The following is a 5528-nucleotide window of genomic DNA, read 5'->3' as shown; positions in this document are numbered from 1 at the left end:
GGCCAAGCTTCCTGCTGCTCCAGGACACTCCCACCTGTATTCTTCTTCCTTCTCTCAACTCCCAGTGTCTTCCTAAAAGAGACCGCTCGCTCTGTTCAAGTCCTGGGGAGTTGTTAAAACTCAGATTCCTGGGCTACTCCAGCTCACAGAATCACAGCCTAGATGAGCCCGGCAAGTGTCATCTTTACCAAGCTTTCCAGATGATTCTTTTTTTTTTTTTTTTAATTATTTTTTTTATTTTGGTATATTATGGGGGTACAGATTTTAAGGTTTCAATAAATGCCCATTTCCCCCCCTCCCCCCAAAAGTCTGAGTCTCCATTATGACCATCCCCCAGATGGTGCACATCTCACTCACTATGTATGTATGTATATACCCGCCCCCCTCCCCCCTCGCACCTGCCCAATACCCTATTACTGTAGCACCTATGTGTCCACTTAGGTGCTACTCAGTTAATACCAGTTTGCTGGAGAATATATCTGGTGCTTGTTTTTCCATTCTTGGGATACTTCACTTAGTAGTATGGGTTCCAGCTCTAACCAGGAAAATATAAGGTGTGCTATATCACCATTGTTTCTTAGAGCTGAATAGTACTCCATGGTGTACATATACCACATTTTATTAATCCATTCTTTGATTGATGGGCACTTGGGCTGTTTCCACAGCCTTGCAATTATGAATTGTGCTGCTATAAACATTCGAGTGCAGGTGTCTTTTTTGTAGAGTGTCACTGGATCATTTGGGTAGATGCCCAGCAATGGGATTGCTGGATCAAATGGTAGATTCACTTGTATCGCTTTAAGGTATCTCCATATTGCTTTCCACAGAGGTTGAACTAGTTTGCAGTCCCACCAGCAGTGTAGGAGTGTTCCTCTCTCTCCGCAACCACGCCAGCATTTATTGTTTGGAGATTTTTTGATAAAGGCCATTCTCACTGGGGTTAAGTGATATCTCATTGTGGTTTTGATTTGCATTTCCCTGATGATTAGAGATGTTGAGCATTTCTTCATATGTTTGTTGGCCATTCTTCTGTCTTCTTTAGAAAAATTTCTGTTCAAGTCCTTTGCCCACTTTTTAATGGGGTTATTTGATTTTTTCTTCCTAATTTTCGTGAGTTCTAAGTATATTCTAGTTATCAGTCCCTTATCGGATACATAGGATGCAAAAATTTTCTCCCATTCTGTAGGTTGTCTGTTTACTTTCATGACTATTTCTTTGGCTGTGCAGAAGCTTTGTAGTTTGATCATGTCCCATTTATTTATTTTTGTTGCTGCTGTGATTGCCTTTGGGGACTTCATCATAAACTCTTTGCCCAGGCCGATGTCTAGGAGAGTGTTTCCAACTTTTTCCTCTAGAGTTCTAATAGTTTCATATCTTAGGTTTAAGTCTGTTATCCAGCGTGAGTTGGTTTTTGTGAGAGGTGAAAGGTGTGGGTCCTGTTTTAGCCTTCTACAGGTGGCTATCCAGTTTTCCCAGCACCATTTATTGAAGAGGGATTCTTTTCCCCAGCGTATGTTTTTGTCTGCTTTGTCAAAGATGAGATGGCTATATGAGGATGGTTTTATATCAGGATTCTCACATCTGTTCCACTGGTCAATATTCCTGTTTTTGTGCCAATACCATATTGTTTTAATTACTACAGCTTTGTAGTATAGTTTGATATCTGGCATATTAATACCTCCCATTTTGTTTTTGTTGCCTAGAATTGCTCTTGATATTCGGGGTCTTCTTTGGTTCCATACGAAGCGTAAAATTATTTTTTCTATATCTGTGAAGAATGCTGATGGGATTTTAATAGGTATTGCATTGAATCTGTAGATCAGTTTGGGTAGTATAGATATTTTGATGATATTGAGTCTGCCGATCCACGAGCATGGTATGGATTTCCATCTGTTTACATCCTCTGCTATTTCCTTCCTCAGTGTTTCATAGTTCTCCCTGTAGAGGTCTTTTACCTCTTTGGTTAAATATATTCCTAGGTACTTTAATTTCTTTGTTGCTATTGTGAAGGGAATTGAGTCTTTGATTTGGTTCTCCATTAGATTGTTGTTGGCGTATATGAATGCCTCTGATTTCTGTGTATTAATTTTGTATCCTGAGACTTTACTAAATTCATTGATCAGTTCCAGGAGTTTCTTGGTTGAATCCTTGGGGTTTTCTAGATACAATATCATATCATCAGCAAACAGTGAAAGTTTGATCTCTTCTGCCCCTATTTGGATACCTTTGATTCCATTTTCCTGTCTGATTGCTGTAGCCAAGACTTCCAGTACTATGTTGAACAGAAGTGGAGATAGTGGGCAGCCTTGTCTGGTTCCAGTTCTAAGTGGGAATGATTTCAATCTTTCCCCATTCAGTATGATGTTGGCTATGGGTCTGTCATATATGGCTTGTATCATTTTTAGGTATGTCCCTTCTATGCCTATTTTCTTAAGTGTTCGTATCATGAAAGGGTGTTGAATTTTGTCAAAAGCTTTTTCTGCATCTATTGAAAGAATCATGTGGTCTTTGTTTTTGCTTCTGTTTATGTGGTGAATTGCATTTATAGATTTACGTATGTTGAACCATCCCTGCATCCCTGGGATGAAGCCCACTTGGTCGTGGTGGATTATTTTTTTGATAAGTGTCTGGATTCGGTTAGCTAAGATTTTGTTGAAAATTTTTGCATCTATATTCATTAGGGATATTGGTCTGTAGTTTTCTTTTTTTGTTGCATCCTTTCCTGGTTTTGGTATCAGAGTAATATTCGCTTCATAAAAGGTGTCGGGGAGGTTTCCGTTCTTCTCGATGTTGTGGAATAGTTTCTGCAAGATAGGTACTAGTTCTTCTTTGTAAGTATGGTAAAATTCAGGTGTGAAGCCATCTGGACCGGGACTTTTCTTTTTAGGGAGATTTTTAATTGCTGTTTCTATTTCAGCTGTTGAGATTGGTCTGTTCAGGGAATCTATTTCTTCCTGGTTGAGCCTAGGGAGGCTGTATGTTTCTAGAAATTTGTCCATTTCCTCCACATTTTCCAGTTTGTGTGCATAAAGATTTTTGTAGTATTCATAAATTGTATCTTGTATCTCTTTGGGATCAGTTGTGATATCTCCTTTTTTATTCCTGATGGAGCTTATTAGAGATTTCTCTTTTCTGCTTTTCGTTAGCTTAGCCAACGGCGTGTCAATCTTGTTTATTTTTTCAAAGAACCAACTTTTTGTTTTATTAATCTCCTGAATAGCTTTCCTGTTTTCAATTTCGTTTAGTTCTGATTTGATCTTGTTGATTTCACTTCTTCTGCTGGGTTTCGGGTTGGTCTGTTCTTCTTTTTCCAGCTCTTTGAGTCGTTTCATTAGATTGTCTATTTGTGATCTTCTTGCCTTTTGGTTATAGGCATTTATGGAGATAAACTTTCCTCTCAGAACTGCTTTAGCTGTGTCCCAGAGGAGTTCATAACTTGTCTCTCCATTGTCGTTTTCTTCATAGAAGTTTTTTATTTCCGTCTTGATTTCTTCATTTACGAAGTAATCATTTAGTAGGAGGTTGTTTAATTTCCACGTTTTTGTGTAGAAATGTGAGTTTCTGTTAGGGTTGATTTCTAGTTTTATTCCACTGTGATCTGAGAAGGTACATGGTATGATTTCTATTTTTTTAAATTTCTTGAGATTTTCTTTGTGTCCTAGGATATGGTCAATCTTAGAGAATGTCCCGTGAGCTGATGAGAAGAACGTATATTCAGTGGATTTTGGGTAGAATGTTCTGTAGATGTCTGTCAGACCCAATTGTTCTAGAGTTTTGTTTAAGTCCATTATTTCTTTATTAATTTTCTGTTTGGAGGATCTGTCTCGTGCCATCAGTGGGGTGTTGAAATCCCCGGCGATTATGGAATTGCTATTAATCCATTTGCTTAGCTCCAGTAAGCTTTGCTTTATGAATCTGGGTGCACCTAAGTTGGGTGCATATATATTTAAAATTGTTATCTCTTCTTGTTGGACTGTGCCCTTCACCATTATATAATGACCCTCTTTGTCTTTTACTACTTTTGTTGGTTTAAAAACTAAATCGTCTGAAATTAGAACTGCCACACCAGCCTTCTTTTGGCTTCTATTTGCTTGGAATATTGATCTCCACCCTTTTATTTTTAGTCTATGTGCATCCTTGCAGGTTAAATGTGTTTTCTGAAGACAGCATATACTTGGCCTGTATTTTCTTATCCATTCAGCCAGCCTATGTCTCTTGAGTGGAGAGTTTAAGCCATTCACATTTATTGAGAGAACTGATAGGTAAGGTAGATTACTGATCATTCTGTTGGGTTGGATGTTGTTGCTATGATTTCTGTCTTGAGCCATTGTAATATCTGGCCTTTAATATCTTTGGGTTTTGGTTGTTTTTATATCCGTGGATTATTATTATGATGTTCCGTGCATAACGCTGTTTTAAGTACTTCTTGTAGGGCTGGTCTTGTCTTGGTGAATTCTCTGAGCCTTTGCTTGTCTGAGAATGTTTTTATTTCTCCTTCATATATGAAGCTTAGTTTTGCAGGGAATAATATTCTAGGCTGGGCATTGTTTTGTTTCAAAAGAGTGAGAATGGGGCCCCAGTCTCTCCTTGCTTGTAAAGTCTCATTAGAGAAGTCTGATGTTATTCGAATTGGCTTTCCCTTGTATGTCACTTGCTTCTTTTGTCTTACAGCTCTTAGAAGGGCCTCTTTAGTTGATACTTTGGTCAGTCTGATGACTGCATGACGTGACGTCTTCCTGTTTGCATTGAATCTCCCAGGGGTCCTCTGGGCTTCTTGAACTTGTATATCGAGATTTTGAGCAAGGCTTGGGAAATTTTCCTCTATTATATCTTCAAAAAGCTTGTCCAGCCCTTGAGTGTTGTCTTCCTCCCCTTCGGCTAAACCTATGACCCTCACGTTAGGTTTTTTCACATAATCCCACAGCTCTTGTAGGCTTTGGTCTTTTCTCTTGTTTCTCTGCTGTATTTCTGTGACTGATTTATTTAATTGGAAGGTGTTATCTTCAAGCACTGAGATTCTTTCTTCTGCTTGATCTACCCTGTTCTTGAGACTTTCCACAGTATTTTGTAGTTCTCTGAGTTGATTCTTCATCTCCAGGACTTCGGTTAAAGTTTTCTTCACTGTGTCAATCTCTTTGTTGAACCTTTGTTCCATTTCTTGGAGGTTTTTTGTGTTTTCTTGGTGTTGGTTATTGAGTTGTTGTTGCAGCTGGGTGAGTGTTCTTATGATCCACATATGAAATTCCTTTTCTGTCATATTGGTTGCCTGATTTTGGTCGGTGTCCGTTTCTAGGGGGCTGGTGCTCCTCCTTGGGGGTGTGTTTTCCGTTTGGTTCTTCATATTTCCTGAGTTCTTTCGCTGATTTCTTCCCATGTCGATCAGTTGTTGTTTCTTTCCTTAGGTTATTGTTTGGGTATTCACACACCTTGTTTAGTTTCTGAGGCGTTAGGTGGTGCCTGTGGGTGAAATTGGACCACTCCCTGTATATTGAGTCAGTGGATGCCGTGGAAAGGCTGTGCAAGATGCT

This window comes from Microcebus murinus, chromosome 1, assembly GCF_040939455.1.
Source record: "Microcebus murinus isolate Inina chromosome 1, M.murinus_Inina_mat1.0, whole genome shotgun sequence".
Classification (NCBI taxonomy): Eukaryota; Metazoa; Chordata; class Mammalia; order Primates; family Cheirogaleidae; genus Microcebus; species Microcebus murinus.
The sequence above is the reverse complement of the archived record's forward strand: the minus strand, read 5'-3'. Positions refer to the sequence as shown.